Below are 26624 nucleotides of genomic sequence, written 5' to 3'. Positions count from 1 at the left end.
CCTTTTGGGGTCCTAGACTAGGATTACCAGACGTCCTAGTTCCCAGGGACAGTTCCCGGATTTGCAAATCTGTCCCCGGACAAATTCCATCCCTGGAATATCCCCAGATTTGCAAATCTGTCTGTGGGAAACGTGGCAGTAGCAGCCTCAGCAGCTGGTAGCACAGTGTCCCTGGGAAACGTGGCAGCGGCAGCCTCAGCAGCTGGTAGCACAGTTGGCTCTGGCTGGCTTCAGGAGCTGCTGGCTGCCGTGGTGCCCACCATTTTTTCCTTGCTGGAAGTCCCCATATGATGTGTCTTGTGCGCCTATGACGTGTCTTGTGCGATCTCCTGCCCCCTTCCCCCTTTGTTTTGACTGATTGGGGGAGGCTTGGGAGTCGTGGGCAGGTGGCCATTGCCCCATTTTTTAAAAACTCTGTGCATTTATGTTTCACAGTGTGCGAAAGAAAGGCTTTGCACCTTTATACAATATGCATGTGTGCTTGGGCCCAGGGTCTTTTGCCTCACCATCCCCACTACTGACTCCCTGTTGCTACTCAGTTTTAAAAAAAAAAGTGTCCCCGGATTTATTGAAAAAAATCTGGTAACCATATCCTAGACTCAGGTTGTATATATGCATATACGTATATGTATGACATTACAGTCTCTACTGTGCTTCATTGTGACAGAAACACAACCCTGGGTAAGCGCCTGGAAACCCTGGAATCTCGCATACCTCAGAGTTTGGGATGGGGTGCAACAATATGCAGAATATTTACAATATATTTACAACAATTTACAGTATACACCGCTCCCCTTTTTCTATGAACTCAGGCAGGTCATAGTACTTCCCTGCTAAAACGAACCAAGTGTCTAATATCCTCACATCCTGAGAACACATATAGGACTTGCAATATGATGGAATGCTCTCATTTATGGTGCCTGTCAGCCAGCAATGTCCTCTCTTCCATTTTGTTCTCCTCACCTCGCCTCCCACAACAGCCAGCCATTATTCCATGGCTACTGAGCATGCTCAGTCCTTACTGCACTTATCTGGGGTCTTCACCCCTTCCGGGTTGCTTCCTAAAGATTGTGTGTATGTGTGTTGCTTCTCTACTTCTGAAAACCTTGAGTTTCCCTCAGCTGTGCATGGACAATGCAATTTTGGCAACAAAGGGATCCACTCTTCTTAGAGAACGAGGGCCATAAAATGATCGCTCTTGTCTTTGTTTTCTGTGATGCAGTACAATTTTAGGATACATTTTTAGTGTCCATGAAAGATTCTTTTTGCACCTGACGAAATAAATGCTTATGACAGTGCATGCAACCATGAAATATATTTCTCTGGAGTAACCATTATTTTGTCGCCAAAGGTGCAAAGTGCTGAAAATGTGGTTTATATGCTGTTCTCATCTTTCCATGCCCTCTTAACAAGTTTCTTGCTATTGTTAAATGCACATTAAGAATACGGTGCTTAAAAGAAACCCTTCAATTGACTATTGCCATCTCTTTACGGGAACTTAAAAAATATATATCAGGAACTAGAATTCTATTGTTAACGTGAGTTTGAAAAATAATAGCCGTACATGATTGATAATGGCTAGATCAGCAGATCTCAAGGGCTCTATCCACAAAATGGTATCACAGACAGAAATATGGGGTTTCAACTTGTGGATCAAATGAGAAAAGCAGACAAGCTATGGGAGAAAATGAAAAGTAATTGGAAGACTATACCACAGACGTCTGTAAGGCAGAAGTTACTGCCCTCTATACGATGTGGTGATTACAGAGTAACAACTAGCAATGGTATAATCAGCCAAAGCTTTACAGTCAAACTATGGCTCATTTGGATGCTTCCCAACAATTTCTAAAAATAAAACTTTGCATGAATAGATGCCATATGGGAATTCTTAGACAGTTTTGGGCAACTGTGTTATTTTGGTTTACAAAACTGTAATATAGGTCATACATATGAATGGTGTAGTTACTGTAGTTGTCCTGAACTATTTTAGCAGAGATTGCTTATCCTGCAAACGTTAAAAGGATCACTGCTCAATCTGTGTAGACAGTAACATGTAATGGGAATAATATAATTTCAAAATCTAATGATTGCTTGGCTGAGTATGTTATGTCAATCCTAGGCACCTCTCTTTTGTATAAGCCTTTTCACAAATGAGCACTTTCAGATAAATAACATTATTTTTGAAACCCAGGGGGGCACAAGTACAAGTAATAAATGCACCACTTCAGAAACCATGCTTTTCATGGATCCTTAACACAGATGGGTTGTTGTTGTTGTTTAGTCGTTTAGTCGTGTCCGACTCTTTGTGACCCCATGGACCAGAGCACGCCAGGCATTCCTGTCTTCCACTGCCTCCCACAGTTTGGTCAAAGTCATGCTGGTAGCTTCGAGAACACTATCCAACCATCTCGTCCTCTGTCGTCCCCTTCTCCTTGTGCCCTCCATCTTTCCCAACATCAGGGTCTTTTCCAGGGAGTCTTCTCTTCTCATGAGGTGGCCAAAGTATTGGAGTCTCAGCTTCAGATGGGTTACTTGGAAATAGTAATCATTGAACCCAATGGGATTTACTTCTAAGAAAAGAAGCTTAGGTTTGCTGGTCAATGAACTTTTTCAATAGACTGCATGTTCACTGAATTATATACCAGACATTATACACAATCAGCTTAAATGGGCTGATAGTAATACTTTATTATAGTCCATTAAAATTTCAGTGGAAAGCTCTCATTTCATAAGTTTATCAGTAACAAAGAAGGAATGACAGCTGCAAATAGAATATTATAACTTCAGAGTTTTTAGTTTTGATTACTGAATATGAGTAAAATAAACAGGCCACGTTAAATCACTCCCTAGGGCATCAGAAAAATTTCTGATGCAGACTGAATTATTTTTCAATGCAAGTTAACCTAACTCATTTTTTTATTGGAAACCCACATTCTTGTTTGACAGTGCTTCCAAAATATGGAGTTATCAAATCAAAAATTAGTCAGCCTACCACTTTTCTGCTCAAGCCTTGCCTTTCTTTAGTAACATATAATGAAACTGTATTAACCATGGCTTCAGGAGGCTACAAATGTGTTTATGATCCTGCACTGCTGAAAAAAATGTGGTTGTAATATCACTCCTAACCAAAAAAACAAACAAAAAGCAACCCTCTGGATCCCGAGGATTGTAACTATCAGTCAGTTGAAATTACAGTGGTACCTCGGGTTAAGAACTTACCATATTTTGTGCACCATAACACTCACTTTTTTCCTCCTAGAAAGTAAGGGGAAATGTCTGTGCGTGTTATGGAGCGAATGCCTGCGGTTGGCGGAGGGGATCTGCTGCAGTCGTGAGCAGAGGATCCATGGTTCCCCTTCCTTCCCTCCTCCGTGGTTACAAAGCATGGATCCACATGGATCCTCAGGATTTTTGCATTGGGCTACTCCAAACTCACTGTCAGATCACATGCCTGTGGCCACAGCATGAACCACAAAAATCATATATCACTATTTCGTTTAGAATATTTTTTTCTTGTTTTCCTCCTCTAAAAACTACGTGCGTGTTATGGTCTGGTGCATGTTATAGAGCGAAAAATATGGTAATTCGTTCTGGAGGTCTGTTCTTAACCTGAAGCACCACTTTAGCTAATGGGGCCTCCCACTGCCACTGCGCTGCCGCTGCACGATTTCTGTTCTCATCCTGAAGCAAAGTTCTTAACCTGAGGTAATATTTCTGGGTTAGCGGAGTCTGTAACCTGAAGCGTATGTAACCCAAAGTACCACTGTATATCCTTCCTGAGTAAGGTGACTAAATAGGTGGCAGCTGTGAAATTCTGTCCTGTTTTGGATGACTCTGGGTAATTGAATTCATTTCAGTCTGGTTTGAAGCTTGGGTTAGACACAGGAAGTCTTGGTTGCTGTTGCATACACCAGATAAAAGAGACAGGGAGTGTGACCTAGCTCAGGTATCGTCAACCTTTTCACACCAAGAACTCACTTTTTAACCCAAAAATCTTTTACCATATATTTGCATGGTGGTTACTGTGACCCACATTGGATCAGGGCGCAACCCACTAGTGAGCCCCAACCCACCAGTTGAAGTCCAGTGACCTAACTGAAGTCCCCAGGACCTCTTAGCAGCTTTTGATACCTGACCATGCATTAAGATAGTCACTGGAGGCTCTTCGTCAAATGTCCCTGCCGTGACCGTCAGGTGTTATGAAAGTGATACCCCACTTATTTATTTATTTATTTATTTATTTATTTGTCAGTATTTATAAACTTCAGTTTTACAGGTCGGGGGAAGCCTGGGCAAAATTAAATGTCCATATAAGTGGACTGAAGCAACTGTTTCACATCTGACAGAGGGGAGGATGTTCCATAATACAGGGGCAATAGCAGAAAATACCTGTACAGTGGTACCTCGGGTGAAGTACTTAATTCGTTCCGGAGGTCTGTTCTTAACCTGAAACTGTTCTTAACCTGAAGCACCACTTTAGCTGATGGGGCCTCCCGCTGCCGCCGTGCCGCCGGAGCACGATTTCTGTTCTCATCCTGAAGCAAAGTTCTTAACCTGAGGTAATATTTCTGGGTTAGCGGAGTCTGTAAACTGAAGCGTATGTAACCTGAAGCATATGTAACCCGAGGTACCACCCAATGATACTCTATAATAAGGTGTGGTGCCATAAACAGAATTTTCCCAGATGATCTAGGTCAGGGGTGGCCAACTCCCAAGAGACTGCGATCTACTCACAGAGTTACAAACTGGCAGTGATCTATCCCCTTTTGGGGGGTTCAGGTCAAAGTTGTTGAACTTTTTTTTTAGAAAGCCCTGTTTTTTTAGGGGTTCAGGTCAAAGTTGACCGGCTTTTTTTAGGGAGGAGGAAAGCACCGTTTTTGGGGAGTGCAGGGCTGAAATGTTGAGCTTGTTTAGGGGGACCAAAGTTGTTGAGGAAGTGATCTACCAGTGATCTACCTCAGACGTCCAGTGATCTACCGGTAGATCACAATCTACCTGTTGGATGTGCCTGATCTAAGTGATCTTGCAGGTCTGTATAGGAGCAAGTGGTCTTTCAGGTATTGTGGTCCCAAGCTGGCCAGAGCTATATATGATAACCACAATACCTTTGACATGACACGGGAGCTGACTGACAGCCATTGCAGTTCCTTCAGCACAGATGTAGGTTGTGAACATTCAGGTGTTCCACTCAACAGTCTGACTGCAGTGTTCTACATCAGCTGCACTTTCCAAACCAGAACCAAGGGAATCCCTATGTAGAGTGTATTACAGTAGTCCACTTGTAAGGTTACCAACACATCAATCACAGTGACCAAGCTGTAGCTGGCACACCAACCTATGAACTGCTTTCCACAGGAAAAGTTTATCTGGTGCCTGCTCTTCTGCTATTCCAGCACCAGATGTTTTTCCCCAACCTTTTTAAATATTAGCTTAATGTGGTTTTAAATCTCTAAGACTAAACTACTTCATCTGTTTGGATAGAACACCAAAAATGCAGGTATGTTGTAGGGGTCCCATCCACCCTGAAATCTGTTCTGAATTCCTGAAGTTATGAGGTTTCCAAGTAGAAGTCTGAGTTCATGGATGCTATGTTGGGACTCAGCATAGCAGAGTGTGTTTTATTGCTTGCATAGTGTGAAAGTTAAGGCAGGATGCTAAGACTTAGCTTAACATTTCCATTTTTAGTTGTATTTTTGATGCGTGAGTGAATTTGTCAAGGGCTTAACTGTTCCCTTAAACCAAAAGATTTTTTTATCTATCCTCAAATTTCCTTCCAGTGTTTCCAGGTCCTTCTTAAAAGGTGGTAATCAAAACTGAACACACTGTTCTGGATTATGCCTATCCAGTATTTATCTAGTTTAATATTATGTCAGTTTAACCTTATTAATCCAGGATCTTACTATTTGCAAAATATGCGAAGAGAACTTAACCTTCTCTAGTCACTGGAGATGAAGAATAGAAGCTTTATCTCAAAGCAAATTGTGAGTCAGGTCTCATCAGTGGGCTACAAAAGCACAATGGGTGGGTTGCCAATATCCCTGCTAAAACAGGAGGAAATGGGGGATGAAACTCTTTGATGGTTTTTCAACATAGACCATTTCACGGGTGCATGTATCCCCTGAGAAAATAGTTTGGGATCTGCTGCCCCTTTATTATCTTTTCTGACTAAGAGGATTTCAGTGATGAATCAGACTTTTTGCACGAAAAAGGAATTCATCAGAACACTTTCAGTCTCGGAAGAATACTAAGCCATGGTGTCACTATGTGCTTAGTGAGGTGCAAGCAGTACTGAGGATTCATTCAAGAAGATCCTCTCCCGCCCCAAAAAAACCCACCCCAGACACTCAGACACAGTGGGTTGTATCAATGGCCATGAGCAATGTTCCACTCATGCAATGGAACTTCCTTTCCTCTTACCATGTGCCCCAAAATCTGCTCCAGAGGGCTGCATGGGAGAGGAAAGCAAGGTTCTGTTGCACACGCAGCAGTGTTGGAGATATATTGTACTTCCTCATTAGTAGCTCCATCTTTGGAGGTGCTCAAGCAGAGCATTTCCAGTGGGTCCCCTTAGCCCCCCAAAGTGGGGCATGCAAACAGAGAGTTTTCTTATACTTCCTGTGACCTTGTTGAGTGCTCTTGGGAATGGCGGAGACACTTGGTTAAGGTTCACAAAGTTCAGCTATTGCAAAAGTTGATTTTATGCATTTTTTAAAATCACCATGGTATTTAACAATAACATATTACGTCCTTTAGAGGAGAAATTACGAATTGCAGAATTTTAAATGCCCCTTATCATCCTTGGCTTCACTCAATTTTGTTATAACACTCTTCCATTTTCTTCTACTCATGAGGGGTGGGGATGGGGAGGGGCCTCTCTTCATCTAAATCCAGCCCTGGTTATTCTGAGCTTCATGGCTAGTGGGCGGAGAAGCCAAAGTGCCTCCCCTTACTGGCTCCCAAAAATGCTTTTCCCAAGGACGCTGAAAGCTGTGGTAGTAGGTAAGAGTATTTATTGATGTTGTGTCCTATTTAGGGGCTTCCCTGAACCATCTTGTTCGCCACAGTGGGAAAGAGGTTGCTGGAACATGTGGGCCCTTGGTTTGAAGAACAGCGTGGGCGTTCTTAAACTCTTAGGTTCAAGAAGAGTTTGCACGCAAAATGAGATTTTTTGGACCCACCAGGAATGGCCAGTGGGAGAGGTGGAGGCATGCACCTGGCCTCACACCAGCAGAATCATTGGAAAGGAGTGAGGTGGTAGGGAGGTTTGTGTTGTACAGGTGCACCAGCAGAACCAGTTCAGCACTCCTGCCATTACACAACCTCCCCATCCCCTCCTGCTTCCCAGTAGGCAGCATTGATTCCACTGCTAAGAGACCAACTGCTGCTCGCTCACCAACCATTCCTGGTACCCACTTTTTTTGTTGGAGATTCCTCTTCCTCACCTCCAGAGCTGCAAATGTCTAAAGGCAAATTAACATTCCTTCCTTAAGGTAAAGGTAAAGGTAAAGGCACCCCTGACCATTAGGTCCAGTTGTGGCCAACTCTGGGGTTGCGGCGCTCATCTCGCTTTATTGGCCAAGGGAGCCGGCGTACAGCTTCCAGGTCATGTGGCCAGCATGACTAAGCTGCTTCTGGCGAACCAGAGCAGCGCACGGAAACACCGTTTACCTTCCTGCCGGAGTGGTACCTATTTATCTACTTGCACTTTGACGTGCTTTTGAACTGCTAGGTTGGCAGGAGCAAGGACCGAGCAACGGGAGCTCACCCCGTCACGGGGATTCGAACCGCCGACCTTCTGATCAGCAAGTCCTAGGCTCTGTGGTTTAACCCACAGCACTACCCGCCTTCCTTATTTACTCCAAATAGCCTTGTGCCATATTAAAACGATTGAAACTAAACCATAAATTAGAGAAAGAGAGTGTATGCAGTGGTTTTTTCATAATCCAGCAGCAGACAAAAGACTGTTCTTTGAACAGTACTGGAAATTTCTCATTTTCCACCCAGTTTGCACTGATTCCCCCCCCCCCCCATATTCTGTATGGGCCACTTGTCATTCCACTGACATTAAGCTTCTCTTCACATCTGCAGTGTTCTCTGCAGAATGCACTGTATCCCCCGTTCTATTAGCAGCAATCTAGATAAATGCCAACTTCACATTCCAAAGAAGAACGGGAATGTTCTAAGGAGTTTCCTTTATCATATAGTCCAAAGTTTGCTTGACATTTAATGGCTGTATACTGGGGATGGGATTACAGTGAAAAACAGGAAAGTGAGATTTCTGTTGCCTGTAAAACAAATGGGAAAGCTTGGAGGAATACTGTGGTATAAGGAATAAACACCATTTGCACAACAGCTGCTACTTCAGCCACTTGGAGAGGGGAAGCTGAGAGAAAATGAGCCCTTGGTATTTTCACACGCAAAAGTACTTGTATTTGCAAACTGTGGATTTAATAGGCTGTGACTACTGTCAGGGTTGGCATCAACTCTTGGTATTCTTGGGCAGCTGTCAAGAGCCCAGTGACCTGGCAGGGCTCACCATTAACCGGAACCTTCTTTTTAAAATTGTTGTAAGCTGCATGGAGAGACTGGGTCTAGCTGCCATTTTAACTTCCTCCGATGTCATAGCATTGCTTGGGAGCATTACTGGAAATTAAAATGGCAGCCTTCTACCATCCTATGCTGCTCAGAGCACTGATCCTTCCCATCCCCACTACCAGATTAGCCAACAGTTGCAAAAATAAATAAAATGGAAATATACATCCATCTTACTGTAGGTTTTGTTTCATTTTTGGGGGGGGGGAATGAAAATTTATTCTTATTTTATTTGGACCACAATAAAGAATTGTTGTTTATATTTTGAATTAGATATGTATGGGGGCACCAAAAACTTTTAAGTGCTATGGGCTTCTAATGGTCTTAATCTGACTCTACATTTTTTTTGTTCAGCCACAGCAATCACAAAAATTGCTAAGGTTATTTCGTGTCTGCCTTGCCCTCTACCCAGTAACCCAGGACCAGCCCTGCCATGCCGGAGGGTAAAGCGTCTTGGTTCAAGCAGCACCATGAGGGAGCAATAGGTGCGAGTAGAAAATAGATGCTGTGAAAAGTATTTTTAAAGTGTCGGCCCTAACAGAAGAAGAATTTGGACTTCACGCCCAGCAGCAAAATATCATTGGCCAGCAGCATTGTGGTAAAGTTCCCTAAAACAAGTGCTGTCGTGGATAAGGTAAGTATTCGTGGTGACTGCCTCTACAGCTGACCCCCAAATAGTGCGTTTTGATAACACCTTTGCTCCCTGCAAAAGTCATCCCCATCCAGAAGTTTTGGAACGGGTCATAAACCAGGGTGAAAATGTTCAGCTGCTGTGTGGAGCACAGAGAATGGGACCCTGTGTTGTCAAGGCAACCCTGTGTTCCCAAACTCTACTGTTGCAGTTTTATTGCCCATCCTCACAGCTCGGCACAAGGCAAAGAATGTTTCCTGGCATCGCTGAGGCAACTAAGCAACATGACCATTCTTGTCACTCCGTATTGTGCAGCCGGGCAATAAAACCACCACAGGACAGAGTCCGGGAGGAGCACCAGCCTGCTGCCTCGACATGACATGTTTTCCCTCCTCCCTCCTGGGTGACGTCAGTACTGCTTCATTTGCCCTCAGCGACACTGCTAAGTAGCCAAATCTGATTGGTTACATAGCTTGGGGATATAAATTCATTTGCCACAGGATCCCTAATAGATTAAGTTCGCACAGTGGGGGAGAAAGAAAACAAGATCCAGGAGAGGATCAAGAGGAAGCAGCCACAAACAATGAAAAGGGATACATTGGGGTTTCCCAGGAATATTATACAACCACCCACCAGAAACCTTCTTTGGCCCTCCAAAAATCTCCTAAGTCCCAGAATCATAGAGCTCTTTCTCTTAAGAGACACATCTGGTTGATTATCTTCTGGAAATGGAGCCATTTTTTGTTTGAGATGGAAATGGTTATTCTGCCACAGATGATGGAAAAGATGAAGAGTAGGTGGCATTTTAATTTAAAATGTTATTTTGTATGGTCTATATTTGGTTTATTTTTATTCCTTGGGAGTTTTTTTCCAAACCCAAGCCTTAGAAATAAGGCAGAACAAGGACTCACAATAATTTCTTTGACTACAACTTAACTGATGAGCCAGCAAAAAGGAAAAGTTCAGAATACTATCGTCGTCTAAAAATGTAACAGGATTTAATCCTTTTTTCCCCTCAAATATGCTCATTGTCTTCTTTTTTTTCTTTTTTTGCACTCCAGTGTTTACACTGCAGATGAATTCCTAGACATAATTAAAGGCAGGCATACCAAATGGGAAGGAGACATACCCACACAAATTTAGTATGTCTCCAGCTTTTCTAAAGGCAACTTTTCAGGATATTTAATTCATAAACAGAGCATACTGCTATAACCTGGTGCCCTCAAAGATGGCCCAAACATTTGGATAATGAGAACTTCAGATAAACTAGGCAGCTATTTATAGTTGCATTGAAACATATTAGTGTAAAGACATAGATATGGAAGGCAAACAGCTACATCAGATAATGCAGTTTCAAATGACGATGACTAATGTGAAGAGAGTTCTATTTTATTTTATTCAGGATGATTCTAATGAGCTCCACAGTAAGTCATAAGGTTAAAAGTGGTAGACTTGGACAACCAGACTACTAGAATTACATACAGACTCTTAGAAGCTTCTGCAGCTTTATTGCTTTACAGACCATAATGACTGATATAATGGCTTCGTCTCTTCATATAATTACAATAATACATACACAGTGCTTTTAATCTTCAAAGCACTTCATATACTTAATTGAAAAGGAGTGATCCAATGTCTAGCCTAGTGATAAAAACTAAAAATGTGTGCCAATTAGACCTGTCAAACAAAAATGTGGGTTTTAACCAATTGAAAACCAAAATAAACTTCTCTAGGAGTACTTCAGTTACCCTTCCTTGGGTTTCTAAGAACCTGAAGGCACTAATTTCTGTAACTGCTGCAACCACAAACCACAGACCTCTGAACATTTTTTTTCCATTTCCAATATCCAAAGAATCATGAAATCAGAAATAAACATGCATATACAATGGTCTCATGGCTCAGATACTTGAAGGTGCACAGTTACATGAGCACATTATCTACTCTGAGCAGATTCATTTACATGTCTATATAGGGTAAGGCTACCAGATTTTTTTTTCAGTGAATCCGGGGATACTTTTCAACTTCAATGGATTTTGTATGAGGACGGATTTCTAAATCCGGGGACTGTCCCCAGGAGACGGGGATGTCTGGTAACCTTAATATAGGGTCTTATTGTTCAAATTCACAGAGAGGAAGGAAAAGCTTATGCAGCCAAAGAGAACCCCATTAATTGCTGGGCTGTGTCCAACTGGTGTTGACCCAGTTCAGCAACTGACCTGACAGTGGCTTTGGCCCTGCCAAGGATGTGAACTCTCTATTTTTGTTGAGGAGATTCCTGCTCTTGTTCTTGTGACTCTCACTCTGCTGTTAACAGTCCTGGACCCAAGGATATCTACTAACTGGACATATATTTTGGCTCATTTTCTTTTTCTGTACTAAATATGAGATAAATCTAGTTCAGGGGGAAACAGAGTGAACTGAAACATAGCCTGACAATAAGTGAATGAGGGATTCTGTAAGGTATCCATGTATCTATAGCTAATGAAAAAATAAGCTGTGTAGTCAAAGCATCTATTTAAACAGCTGCATATAGAACATAATTACTTTTTTCTTTTTTTAAAATGAAATTTTCAGATGAATGTCCATCACACAAGCACTCTGCCCATGGTTGGGCTAGTATAGATTACAGCATGAACATCTGGTCTGAATTGTTGCAACGTGACCCTGCATTATACTGCATGCTTTCTTATTGCAGGTTAAGGATGAGAATAGAAAATTATGGTTTGCGCTCATGATAAACAATCTGGATGATCCACTTCACCTCAGAAAAGACTTGTTCCCATAACTGGCACATGTTAAAGAGTGTTTCACAGAATTTTGTCTGCAGAATCCCAGAAACTCGGTGCAGCTCCTCTTCTAAGTTTCATTCCTTGCTGTGCTTACATTGCATAGTCATGTTAATCCAATACATGAAAACATCCAAGACTCATATGGTAGCCTTGGGGTACAATAGTCTGTGAAATGGGGCCTGGATTTTATGCTGTATGGGGTGCTATAGCAGTGTGCCCTGCAGCAATGTGAGCTGAAAAGTCTTTCAGCTATAAAATTGCTGTTCTCCAATCTTCAGATAATTGTCAGCTATAGATGAAAGACATCTGTTGTTCCAGTTTCCCCACCCCCACCTCTGTTCTTTTCATATGCGGTTTTCCTTCAGGGAACATTATTGGTCCGCATAATAATTACCGTATGTATGAAAAAGGAAAGTGGAAATCTATCATTTCAAACGCTCTAAAATAACAATAAAATTTGCTGATGGGAGAAGCTGGAGTTTATGCATGCAAGAAGTTGTCTTCATACCTTCAAGGCAGATTCCTATAAGTCCATTTCCACACTTGGGTGTTAAAACTGTAATTGTGGAAAGTATTTCAGGTGAAGGGTTAGATGCCTTTTCCTGGACACACTGTGCCACTTGTTTTCAACAGGTAGATGGCAACCCACAGCTGAGTCACCACCTGACATAAAGTGGGTCATAAGGGCATCAGTGCTGCCATCTTTTCCTTTTTAAAGTATGTTTAATTTGCTTAAGTCTCCCACAACATTAGGCACAGATAACCTTGGGGCCTAATGGACGCAGCTATAGGAAACTCTGTGTCATTTGGTTTTCTGTGCAGTTCTTGTTGGTGCGAAAAAATAGAGAGTTTCTTGATGCCAAGATCCAGGTTTGGCATAAGTACTCTTTCGTGAGAGAATCTCTGCAGAGATTTAAAATCAAATCACAAAATTTGTGGAAAGATGGGCTACTAGACCTTTAAAATATGCCCTTCCGGGTGAGTTCCAACTTTTCCTCTTCCCCTAGCACAGGAAAAGACTACACATTTGTTAAGTTTTTTTTTTTAAATGGTTTACTTACAAACTCTCCAAAGGTCCACTTCATGTGCTTTTCCACAGATTGGTCAGAAAAGTTGCACAGGCAGTAAAACTTAGCTTAGTTATAAAGTAGTAAAAGTTCTTAGATTATTGGTATAAGAACTCAACAGAGGCTTGTGAGAGCCATACAGCTTCGCTGGAGCAACCAGCTCAAACCTCTTCACATGTTGAGCTTCTCAGGTAGAATGAGGGGCAACAAGAGGCTTGATTGCCTAGGTCTTCCCAAGGTAAGGGAAGTGATATACCTAAGCCTGGCATGACAGCTTACTCTATGGCATTAACCCCTTTGCGCAATAAGCATGTGGCTTATATGAGATGCTTATATATGGGATATGTTTATCCCACAGATCCTCCCCCTCTCTTTGATAAAAACACTGTGAGTATACCAGAAGCAGCTATAAGTTGTCTTTTTCTCTTTTGTGACTCCACAGGTAAGCAGGCAGGAAGTGGAAGAAGCACAGCTGAGCCACTTTTCTTCTTGCAGGGTTCCAGTTTCTTTAATGGCAGGCAGAAATTCAGTTGGTGCTGCTTTTCCTGTCTTGGGTGAATTTAATTGGGAGCATCACTTATTAGAATTCTTACTGTCATTCTGATGTTAACAGAACAGGAGCAAGGCAAGAAAAATGTAAATGTGACAATCCTTTTTCTTTTTCTTTTTCTTTTTCTAATTATATAGTAGCAGCATTACTGGAAAATTGATTTATGTTGTCTCTTTTTCTTTTGGAACAGTTATAATTTACCTTGAAAACCCAATAAACAGATAAGATATTATGTTCCTGTTAACACAAACCAAGCTTCCATTGTCACATTCATGCCATTTCTGTCCTCCAAATGTATAATTTTTAAAAAAATTATCACTTTCTTTTCATACTGATATGTGGCAGGCAGAGAAGAAAAAGCGAATAAAAAAAATAATCCTAGTAGAACTATGGCCATTTTTTTTTATTTTAGTTTTTTGTGATAAACAACAAATTGGCACACTGGCAAAAGATTTCAATCACATTACACTAAGAATAGAGTGCCTTAAGAAAGCTGGCTAGTGTTATTTCCTTTCAACTTTTCAATTAGGATGTTCATAACAAGATTAATGGGATGCGCGTGGCGCTGTGGGTTAAACCACAGAGCCTAGGGCTTGCCAATCAGAAGGTTGGCGGTTCGAATCCCCGCGACATGGTAAGCTCCCGTTGCTTGGTCCCTGCTCCTGCCAACCCATCAAAGTGCAAGTAGATAAATAGGTACCGCTCTGGCGGGAAGGTAAACGGCTTTTCCGTGCACTGCTCTGGTTCACCAGAAGCAGCTTAGTCATGCTGGCCACATGACCCGGAAGCTGTACGCCGGCTCCCTCGGCCAGTAAAGTGAGATGAGTGCCGCTACCCCAGAGTCGCCACAACTGGACCTAACGGTCAGGGGTCCCTTTCCCTTTTAACAAGATTAATATTCGGTACTTCCAGGGCAGAATGTGTGTAATGCTGTGAGTTCAGTTATAGTACACTAGAATTAGCATTTGCAGGATCAGCTCCCTAGATAATATACATTAAATTCACAGTTTTATTAATATGCTGGTACAGTGTGTAATCATATATTGATCACATTATTTCATAGAATGGTAGAGTTGGAAGGGACCCTGAGGATCATCCAGTCCATCCCCCTGCAATGCAGGAATATGTAGCTGTCCCCATACGGGGATCGAACCTGCAACCTTGGCGTTATCACCACTACGGTATAACCAACTGTATTAACCTTCCCTTCTTCAGGAGCTGAGGGGAAAGTATCTCAGTTTCCCCTATTTTATCCTTACAAACTTTACCTTTGTGCGTATAATTTAATTTGGTTAATGAAGTGGAATTTAGGCAGCAATCCTATACTCACTTAAGGCAAACACTGCAATCCTATACACACTTCTCTGGGAGTAAATTTTATTGAGCTCAGTATGGCTTAATGCTGAGTAGGCATGCATTGTTAACCTTCACCCCCCCCCCAGTTCTGTTTATATTATTATATTATATTCATTTGGCCATTTTCAAATTAGACTGCAATTGGCATCAATCTTTTTAAGTTACCTGAACAGAAAAGCTGCAAATAGTCTAGTGAGGCTATCATGAAGAAAGGTGCGGCTTTTAAAAAAAGCAGGAACCTTGTATATGGAAAGGTTTTCAGTTCAGTGGGTAACAGCAGCTTTTTAAAAAGCTCACATTGGAGAGAAGGCAAACCAAACTATTGATTTGACTTGGTACAGGGCAGCCCTTGGAAGGAAAAATAGGATCATAAAGTTAAGATCTAGTCATAGCTAATATTTACCCAATATTTACTGATCCATTCTTTTGGTTCCAATTCAGCCTTTTTCTGTTTTCAAAGTTCTTCCCAACAAAGGTTTTCTGAAGTTGCCACGGTATTTTTGCTAAATAACTAGTAATGTATGGTGGTTAAGGTTAGGGACTACCTGAAGTGTCTCAGAAAACAGTTTTGGGCTAGGTTTTTAAAATTTTTGAGCTCCTCCTGAACTGCTGAAGAATTTCATCGCTCCCCTGGAGTACAGTGGTACCTCGGGTTACATACGCTTCAGGTTACATACGCTTCAGGTTACAGACTACGCTAACCCAGAAATATTACCTCAGGTTAAGAACTTTGCTTCAGGATGAGAACAGAAATTGTGCTCTGGCAGCGCGGCAGCAGCAGGAGGCCCCATTAGCTAAAGTGGTGCTTCAGGTTAAGAACAGTTTCAGGTTAAGTACGGACCTCCGGAACGAATTAAGTACTTAAACCGAGGTACTACTGTATATTCAGCAATTGAATGTTAGGCAAAGAAAAACGGCTCTCCTGTTTTTGCCAGCCATGTGCACAACTGTGGATCCAGTTTTCATATAGTTAAATGTTTTATTTATTTAAATATTTATTGGCTGCACTTTCAATATAGCACAGCAATATTTATTTATCTGTCTATATAATAAAAATCGAAGAGTACCATGATGCTGCAGTTTGCTAGGCCCCAGATAGGTGGTGCTATGAACTGCAGAATGGCGGCAAACTGGATAGTTTTCCCCAGGAAAAAAGAGCAGGGAAGAAAGAAAGAGCATCTCAGAGCATGTTCTGTTACAAGTTTACACTGGCATTTGCTTGAGCTTTCCAGCTTCATTCGCTTGCTTGACGTTTGATGTGCCAACACAGTCAAGCACACCACCCATCGCTATCCATGACGCATCATGCAGCAATCTGTGAGAATCAATCCCCGTCACTGGTAAAGCAGGACCTGTCTTGCATTTGCTTTGTGTTATTTGATTCCTCACACAAAATCCCAAACAGAACAAGGGATGAATTACCAAGTACCGTTAAAGAGATAAGCCTATAGATGGGAGAGGCAACAACAAGCTTTGTTTTCTTCCCAGTTAGCCCTGATTGGATCTGAAAAGCCAAACAGCTTAAAAGGCATTAGGGAACATAGTAAACTTTCATATCCACAAGTTAAGTTTCATATCCACAAGCTAGTAGCCACTGATAGTCCTCTCCTCCATGAATTTGTCAAATCATCTTTTAAAGCCATCCAAGTTGGCCATCGCTACCTCCTGAGGGCGTTCTGAAAGAATTTCATGCGGCCTGATATCTCTTATTTTTTTAACACTGTGTTATAAGAATTTTAAGGTCTCAAACATAGAATAAATATTCATAAATGCATACATATCTAAATATATGAACCATGCGTCTGAAATAGTAGGGGAGAGCAATCCTGAAGCCATTTTGACTCTCCAAATGACCTCAAATATTCCTCTGCGGTAAGAGAGGCAAATGGGGAAAGCCTTCCCATTTTTTCGCTTGCAAATCCTGTCTTAAGGGCGTATTTGTGTATGAATAGGGTGAGCCTGTGACCTGGACTCAGAAACTAAAGGATTAACCATCACAGAAGAATGGCCAGGCTGCCCAGGTAATGCAATCAGTGACCATTATCAGGTATCCTGGAAGACAGGATTTCTGCTGTAGACTGCCTCCTTCTTTGATGTATGTATTATGTTGGGGGGGGGTGTCTTGGGCTACAGTGTGGGCAATTTCAAAAGTCTATGTAAGGGCTTGCACACCATTGTTCAGGGTTCTCCTCCCTCCTGCATGTGGTGAGTTGGGACCCTGTTGCAACAATTCCTTCAATAAAGATCTGGCTTACTAGTCGCTTTGCTTCTCAATATACCCTGGCTGGCCCCTGTTTTCTCCTGCCGATAGGGAACCCAATTAAGGACTCTATACAGGCTCTGGAATACCCTACATAAGGAAAAGGGAGCAGTTTTTCTTATAACAACTGTAAGATGCTTCATTTGGGGGGTTGGATTTCAAATCAAACCAGGGACTGAAAATAAATATCTCCATATATATGTATGTACTTTTGTCCATTTACTGTATTTTTTTTCCAGATTTGAACTATAAAATGGTGGTTTTCTTGAGTCAAAATGAGAGTAACTTTAAACATTTGTTTGGGGGGGAACTCTCTCTCTCTCTCTCTCTCTCTTTATATATATATATATATATATATATACAATTCTTAGCAACACATTGTCACCCTTTAAATTAAGGTCTCCAACTAAAGCAAATCTGATTTCTGCTTATGTGTTTCTTAGTGGCGGTGTTTAATTCCACCTAACAATTTCCTCAGATAATTCCAGCTTTCTGATGCCTTTTTTGTCCTTAGTTCTGGTTTGGATTGGGCACTGACTTCTAGGCATGCAAGCCTGAAACCTGTACCCAGTGCTATTTTTCTAGAAAAAAAGGTGCTAGAACTCACCTCCCTCTTAGAATGGCCATGGTGCCCACCTGAGAGGTGCTGGAACTGAGTTCCGGCAAGTTCCGGCTGAAAAAAAAGCTTTGCCTCACTCAAAAGAGATTCTATGTTGAAAATGGGGGCAGCGGGGGGGAGAGAGAAAGAGAGAGAGAGCACGCTGAATATTATCTGAACAAAGTCTGATTTAGTAAGTCCTGCTTAGTGTGGCCACTGACACAGCGCAAAAAAAGAGGGGGGAAAGATAGCACAGGTTTGTATAAAATGCACACATACTAATTAATATATATAGGTGCAAATTTAATAGTAATTATTATTTAACTACAAATGGAACAAATTGTACTTGTGCTCCTTACTACTCTGTTAGCTTTTTACTGCTCTATTCTTACAACATAAAATTATATTGCAGGCAAGGGATATAAATAACTGCCTCTGAGACCAGAGATAGCCATCATGACTAAAAGCCATTGATAACTTATTTACCCAAAATTTGTCTAACCCCACTTTCAAAGCTATCCAAGCTGACAGCCATCTCTATAACTTGTGCTAGAAAAAAATCAGGGTTTCACTAAGTATGGATGTGCCTTTGTAGACTTAGAGGCTGTATCTGTACACATCTTCAGGAACATAATTTTTATTTTTTAACAAAAATTAGTCCAGTCATGTTTTCAGTGGGATTCCTTGCCTTCCTGAGAATAATGATTTGGTGGGGTAGGGAGCCTGGGGCAGCACAAACATATTTAATGGATCACCCTATCTGTCAAAACATGTCAGCGGTGCCATATCATTACTTTACTAGAGTTCAAGCATGCAAATGGGAACACGCTTAAGCAGATAATTTTATGTGGCAATATAAAATAGGAATGTATCTAAGTGGGTAATTAGCCATTCCTTGTGGGGCACATGGGTGTAGCCAGGGGGGCAGCTGCCCCCCTAAATCAAGTAAATAAATGAAAATACTTCCGTAACTAACTGTCCAATTGAGTTACAGATAGCTCAGTTCTGCACCCCCTTACAAAAGTCTTTCCCCACCCCCCACCCCAGCATAAATCCTGGCTACACCCATGGTGGGACAATGGAACCTGTTTTCCAACAAAACAACCGATCTGGGGGCAGGAGGTGGGCACCTGTAAGGTAGAGAGAAAATGCTTAATGGTCATTCACATTTCTGTAGTACTTTAGCTATTCGTATTTCACATACACCAGCCTTGCAAAGCTTTATCTGCGACATAGTTGGAACAAAACTACAACAAACCTAAAACCTACACACGCGCCACATGTTGTACCAGGGAACTAGAGAAACCTATCTCATTCAACTACCACATAAAATGTGCTTATTGACCATGTTTCTGACTAGCAGAACCACAGTGATTAAAAACTGGTTAAGCAAGGTTCTTCCTTAGCGTGGATCAAGCAACAATGCTTTCTGCTGACAGATACAAACTGTACATTGTAAGTGAGTAAAATGCAGTGTAACTTGCTCTGGGATCCCTTTGTTACAAATGCTTACCAATCAGTTGAAGCCAATGACTGAGTTGTTTGTTATCCTCTCTTTTCTGCTATGACTCATAAATCTCCCCAAGACAGGTTGATGGGACAACTAGGCTGCATGCAAATTACATTGTATTATTGCTTCCCCCCCCCACCCCCAGTCTTATTTGACCTTTCTTTTTCTTTCTTTCTGGTGGGTTTTTTTTGGGGGGGGGTGTATGATGGGAGCATTTTTTATTTTAAAGGAAGTAGAAAGAGCAATTTAAAGGCTTAAACTATTCAGCTGTTACGTTGTGTTCTAACTTTGGGCATCTTTATTTATCTCCGCACGATGGTGCCAATTATAATAAATGCCACTCGTTGAATGTAGATACACAAAGAAAAGTTAGCAATGTAGTACATCTTCACTAATGGGGAAATGGTCGTGAATTGAGCAGTCTTAAATCAAGCTGAGGAAGGGCAATCATGAACCAATGTGAAAAGAATTGCCTTTCCCCTCCAACATCCAATGCCATTTTTTTCCATCATAAAGGAACATAATGAAAAACATATGGTGGGCATGCTAGCTCTAGTAAGCTTCCTATAATAGAGATAAATTGCCACTTTAGCACCACTTGTATCCATGAGCAAAATGTACATTGACATTTTAATGAGGACTAGTATGGCTGGTTGCTGTTCTACGAATTTAATGCTCTGGGTGTGGAGGCTCTCAACACTATCGCACAGGATGATGCTTCAGGCAAACCAAGTGAGACATCAGTACAAAGCCACCGAGAGCTTTTTAAAGATAGGCTGAGATTCCTGACGCCAACAAAGGCGGATGAAATAGATGGCTGATCGTCCTGATACCTTGGAGAGATGGCACTGGGTTTTCAACAGAGATTGTAGGAAGATTGTCTGAAGAAAGTGCAGGACTGAGAGTGAAGGCATTTTTGTTCCCTGTTTTCACTCTCTCTTAAAATAATAATAAAAAAGCCTGGATAAATCATTCCATCTCAGTGTGTCCTTCCTTACTGTCTCCACTTTTTCTGCAATGTCGCATCCATTGTGAAGAAATCCATTTGTCTCTACACAAAGGCTTAAAATATAACAGTAAGTTTTCAAAAAATGACCATCTCCTCATGAACTTATGAATATGAACAGGATTGTCACAGAAGTATTCAAGGCAAGGTCCCCCTTATTCCCTGGATATTCAATCCATAGAAAAGGTGCTTTCAGCTAATCCCCATATCTAGTACCTAATATCTTATTTGTGATCCAAAAGATCAACAGTGTCCACACACAACAGGGCCATCACAAGGTGGTTGTACCCTCTTTAACAACCTAATAAATGCAGGGAAACAGTTGCATACCTGCCAAGTGACTTGGGGAAAAAGGACATCTCTTTTTTTTCACATGAGATCTCAGCCTCCATTTTAGGTGCCATGATCTTGCACACTCTCAGGCTGTTCTCTAGCCCCCCAAAAACACTTGGGGGTCTAGAGCACACAGCACATCATGTGACACACCCAGGAACTCATCCCAAAAGACGTGCGCCCCAGTTTTGGATCCAAAAAAGTTGGACGGTATGGAGTTGTAGAATATTAAAATAATACACATACACTCATTTCAGTGAAATAAACTACACACTTAAAGACCGGAAGATGTTGGGTACATATGGCCAATATTTTCCTGAGACTAGGCAATGCTTTCCAGGGAGCAGAGGTGAATGAAAAAGAAGGCTCCATGTCTCTCCCTCTCCCTCTCCCTCTCCCTCTCCCTCTGTCTTTCTCTTTCTTTCTCTCTTTCTCTCCTGGTCCCTGGCAAGAACCTCCAGAGCTTGCAGCAAAATGATCAAGAAGTGGTTGCAAGATGTGTTTCTTCACAAGGGTGTGGATGCAAATCTATCCCCTTAATAATAATAATAATAAAGTGTACCATGCAAATGTGTCCTAATTAAAAAAAAATAAAAAGTTCATTATATTCCATCCTTGCTAGCTTAAAGAGTTGCATCACCTGAATGTGAAAGGACAAATAAAATGGCAAAATACGCCCAACTTCTTCTTGTGCTACAACATTTTCTCATGTTATAAGTTGTGGCTCAGAACCTGAACACAAGTTTTCAAGAACAAATGTAAAACTGAAGTAAGGGCCACAGCAATTCACTTTCATCCTTTTCTGTCTCAACGTGTAAGAGTGTGGGTGTGGTCCCAAAAACAAAGGCCAGGTGAGTTAGAACTTAATCATCACCATATACTACGATACAGGCTCAACAACTTATTCACTGAAACCACTGTTGTGCTTAATTTGGCTATCGATCAAACGATGAACTGAGATTAATACTCAGTTTTACCATCATCGAGTATTAATTCAAACTAGTGAAACAGCAGGCATTTATTGACAGGGCTGATTCTTCTGAAATCAGGAAGGATTTCAATATGGGGTGTCCAATTTCAGCCCATGCAAAGGGCCTTTCAGTCCATGTTTACCAAACTACTCTAACCTTTAAAATCCTTCTCAAACTTCCTTGCATAATCATTTGTTTTGTTTTGTTTTAAATAATTTTTATTAACTGGCCAATCACATCAAATTAAATCACATCACATAAATTCCAAATTACAAAGCCAAATTTTAAAATTTTGTTGGGGGAACCCATACTTCAAGATCCAAAGGGGGATTCAGATCATCTTCTTATTACTGCGTTAATGTCCAAATCAGTCCCAATCAGTCCAAACAAAATTCATAATTCTATCCAGTCTTATCTTGGTGTTTCCACATCATATCTTGTTCATATAATTTCTATTTTTCCTTTACGATCTCTTCTGTTAGTCTCCTTAAGCCGATAAGCAAAATAATAATCCTGTGTGGATTTCCCATTCCTCCACTAAGTCCAGATGGTTTCCATATATCTCCTTCGTAGATAACATCGCTCTTTCCATCATAAATTTGGCATTTGTCGCTCTTAAGTCCCACCGAGAAGTTGATCCACGATATGTAAACAACTCTATTTCTCTCTTTCTCCTCCCAGACCCAAGAGCTCCAACAATGCCTCCCAAAATGGCGACGGCATTTTTAACTGCGTCATTCCAAAACTCTTAGCTTTCCAGCTTCATCTTGAAACATTGCTTTGGTTCGAAAGTTTATCTCCACACAGCCTTAAATCCACAGCTTAAGTCCTTAGTTTCTGACTCATTAGGGGAGGGGATTCTTGTTAAATCACATAAGAAAAAGGAAGGCAGGTTTTTTTCCCCCTCCCCCCTCAGTCATACCGTATCTTGACGTATCTTCTCATATTTTATTTATTTATTTATTTATTATAATATATTTATTAAGGTTTTAGGAATTTATATAAAATAGAAAAAACAGAACAAAAAACAAGAACAATAAAAATACATACAAACCAAACAGAACACATACAACAACAAGTATAATTTCAATCCCTTATATTCATAAAACTTACTTTCCTGCCCTCCTCATACCTCCCCTTTCTGTATTCCATTCTCTAATTAAGTCAATTCAGCAAATCCTTCCCCTAATTTCTGTATAATTTTTAACCTTTCTTTTCTTAATCACATAATCATTACAGCTTTTAACCACTTAATTTCTGAATCAACATCGTTCTAGCCTTCAATAATTTTACAATGTTTCCTAAGATAGTCCTTAAATTTCTTCCAATCTTCATATTTTATTCTTGTCTTGTTATCAGAGATCTCTTCTGTCAGCAGTCTTTACTCCCCTTTTTCCTTGAAGCATGTGCAATTTATCTCGTCCAAATTGTTTCTTTTGAAGATGCTTGCAACTAGCGGCGCAAATCAGGGACGGCGTCCAGGAGTGCCGGAATCCCACAGGAGGGCTTTGTTGCTAGTGCCCCCATCCCCACAAATTCGGGGGTGGTATAGGGCACAGCAGGCAAGGGCCGTCCCCCCCACAATCCTGGGGGGGTTAAGGAGGCTAATTACCCCCATCATAGCCTCCAAATTACCTCGTGTGGGTCGGAGAGATGTTATTGTCAGCCATCTTCCGATGCACCACCTAGTGGCCCCCCTTCCTTGCATAATCATTTGAAGTCATGAGTGTGTGTGTGACTATCAGACGCATGCAAGCCTTTATCAGAACATTGCACACTGCATTTTGTTCACAGACTGACCTTAGCTTCCTTCACCCTCCCATGTTATTCCCATTGCCTCTCAAATATTACTTTCAAAAATGGCTCAGGTCGTACAGGGAGTAGTCAAATAAACACATATTCCTTTTTATAGAGGATTCCTTGAGATCAGTTCCTTGTTGCCTCCGTCATCAGCAGTTCCTCTTCCACAGTCTCATCCAATATGACAGCCAATGTGAATTCCTACCTGGAAGCCAAGTTCACATAGACATATGCATGGAATGTCGACTAGATGGTACCATAATAATTCTCTGCACACATGGTGTGCATTCAGTGACAAATTTCTGCTTATTGCAATTTTTCAGTATAGCTACGCTGGCTCCCAATACATATCCAAGCCCCATTTAAATATATTTGTGTCCTTGAGATGACCACCACACAGTTTAATTCTGTTACACAAGCACTACTAAACCTGGCAGAGCAATTAAGAAACCCGGGATTTTGCTTGCCATTACTGCAGTTCATTTACATCTGTAGCAACATTGCCATGATTCTCACATGATTAACTGCATGGTGATTTCAGTGTATCTGCTGCTATCTTTGCCTCTCCCTTTCCATCGTTCTTTCCGGTGAATCTTTGTGGTGCTTTAGCTGGCTAATTTTTGGTGACCAAGATGATGGGTATGTGCTTGGAGGGAAGGAGAGATTCTGTCTGTGGCTTGGTGGTGTAGTTTTTAATTCTCTTGCATAATTTATATTTTGCGGAGTGTTTTTGTATTGTAACTTCCATATCTACTTTTTTGTGGCAAGCATCTAAGAAATGAAGATAAGGTTAAGGATGTATGTCTTACAATAAACATGTGGCACAGTGATCTGTATAAAGGGGTGTACAAATTTCTCCATGGAATTCAACTTCTGTATAAGAATTTCACCAGTTTTTATGAGACTTCAATGCAATATAAGCCTGTAACAGTAATGCCCCTGGAAGACTAACAGCCTGCTTTTTCCTTCCAGTGTGAACCTTCAATTATTCTATGCACCAAGCCAGGTGTATTCCTGACAGATCACTCATCATCAGAGATGTCAAAGTCCTAAAATAGACTCTATGCCTGCCTGTGATTTATAAAATTCATGCAGCTTTAGGGAACAATTATATTTCATTTACTTCAAGTGCTCTTTGCTTAACAGGCTGCTTCTTGCATGTTAAGTGGGGTGATTTCTAGCAGGAGGGGGGAAATGTAGAATTGGAAGGTGCTGCAACCTCCTTTTGAAAAAGAAAGGATATGTTGTAGACATTAGAAATTAGACAGTATAAATCTTTTTACAGCTTTAAACATATTTTAAAGAATTAAAAATAATATATAATGATAATATGAAATAATGATATATACTGAAGATAATGAGATTCACATTGTTCTCATCTGTATAGATGTTGCTCCCACATAACTTGCTTCAGATTGTCTGTGGGAGGAAGGGGAAATCTTTATTTAAATTGATCAGACTTTTCAGATAACATGTATGCTTGTCGCATCATGGATGCACCTCAGTGGCAGAAGAACCCTCTTCAGCACCCGGGGCGGGATACCAAGGGGCAGGACGAAACACCCAGTGGCGCACATGTGATGTCCATACACTGTATGGACGGCGCGCAAGAGCGGCAGCACATACGGTTGACGTGCGAGAGGCAGCCCATACGGATGCCCATATGGACGGTGCGTGAGAGCAGCAGCCTGTATGGATGCCATGTGACTGCACGCACCCTTGGCTACTCTACAGCTAAGGGGAGGCAGGGATCATTTTGTCATGCACACCCCAGAGTGGCACCCAGGACGGCCCGCCCCCTGCGCCCCCCACTTTGTACGCCCCTGACGTACCTAATCTCAATTTATCTTGTCAGTATCAGGTTGGTGATTAATTCATTATATGTTTACTGTCAGAAATTCCAGGTAAAAAAAATGTTCTCCTTTTTCCCTATTAGGAGGAGGGAAGAGGCATTTTTGTATGAGAAAAATGTATGACTCATGTCTGGGAATCAAAAGGCTGAAACTCAAGAAGAGATTATGGGTGACAGCTACGTGTAAACAGGCCAAGTCAAGAATAGCCAATGTGGTGCCCTCCAGTGTGGCTGGATGCCATACCTCATGAGACTCAGTCAGCAAGGTCAATGGACAGGACGATGGGAGTTGTTCTTCACCAACATCTGGAGGACCACAATTTAGTTACCACTGATGTAAACAGCCAGGGAGAGCAATACAGACCCCTGATCCACCACACTTAAGCCAAATTGGATATGGTGGAGATCTCCTTCAGCCTAGCTTAGCTCAATTCTGCTGGCATAAAGGGCCCTGCTGCACCCCACAAAAGCTTGGGTGGAGAAAACTATGGTAATACTGGCAATTTGCTTGCCACTGGTAACCAGTGTGAGCCCCCCAAAGGAGACATTTTGGAGGTTGAACTAGGCCTGCCAAGAATCTGATGGCTTGTAAGCTGGTCCAATTACTAGCGCTGGACCCAACCCAGATAATGGGTAGAGTTCACTAAGGCAACTGTTCTCTTTGCACAATGGACTGCTGCCCCCACCCCTGCATGCCCCCAAAATCTGTTTCAGGGGTTCCTCCAGCCCTCTGGAGCTGGTTTAGGGAAGGGCATGGGGGAAGGAAAGGAGGGGGAAGTCATGTTGCACAAGCAGAAATTGTAGAGTTGGAAGGGACCACGAGGGTCCTCTAGTCCAACCCCCTTGCAATACAGGAATCATTTCCCCAACGTGGGGCTCAAACCCACGACCCTGAGGTTAAGAGTCTCATGCTCTGCCAACTGAGTGTACCACTAAGGTCTTCATCAAAGTGTACCACTAAGGTCTTCATCAGACTGGTGGGCAGGGAAAACACATTCGCACAAGTTGCCGAATCTTAACACACAAATTTATATGTCTTAAAAACATAAATTTGAAGGTGAGGCATATTCCTTGTAGGAGAATTGCACTGATCAGCCCAAGTCACTAGGTGTTTTCTACACCTGACAGGTCAGCAGAAACAACCCCACTAGTGGTGATTACACATCCTTTTTATGCTTCTGATGCACGTTATACCAGAAAAACTCCTCTGGCTCATGAGAACCAACACATTTGGGTGGATCCACGCAACATTTTACACCCAAGCTTTAGTTCAAAGTGCTGAACTCAGGAATGCTTCCCTCATTATCTA

This window comes from Podarcis filfolensis (assembly GCF_964270895.1).
Source record: "Podarcis filfolensis genome assembly, chromosome: 11".
In the NCBI taxonomy this organism is placed as follows: Eukaryota; Metazoa; Chordata; class Lepidosauria; order Squamata; family Lacertidae; genus Podarcis; species Podarcis filfolensis.
This window is presented reverse-complemented; position numbering follows the sequence as displayed.